This window comes from Gavialis gangeticus, unplaced genomic scaffold, assembly GCF_001723915.1.
Source record: "Gavialis gangeticus isolate Ggan-Ray unplaced genomic scaffold, GavGan_comp1, whole genome shotgun sequence".
Classification (NCBI taxonomy): domain Eukaryota; kingdom Metazoa; phylum Chordata; order Crocodylia; family Gavialidae; genus Gavialis; species Gavialis gangeticus.
The window spans coordinates 55,704,832-55,705,248 of NW_017729032.1; positions in this window are offsets into that span (position 1 = coordinate 55,704,832).

Consider the following 417-nt stretch of genomic DNA (forward strand, 5'->3'; position numbering starts at 1 on the left):
CAGGGACTACAGGGCAGACCCTACAATGAGAGACTGCGGGACCTGAACCTGTTCAGCCTTCACAAGAGAAGGCTGAGGGGGGACCTGGTGACAGTCTATAAATTCACTAGGGGGAACCAGAAGGGTTTGGGAGAGACCTTGTTTCCCCTAGCGCGCCCTGGCATAACAAGGAATAACGGCCACAAGTTGTTGGAGATTAGATTTAGATTAGACACCCATAAGAACTACTTCACAGTGAGGGCGTCTAGGATCTGGAACCAACTTCCAAGGGAAGTGGTGCTGGCTCCTACCCTGGGGGTCTTTAAGAGGAGGCTTGATGCCTACCTAGCTGGGATCATTTGAGCCCAGTTTTTTTTCTCCTGCCCTGGCAGGGGGTCGGACTTGAAGATCTATAAGGTCCCGTCCGACCCTACTTCT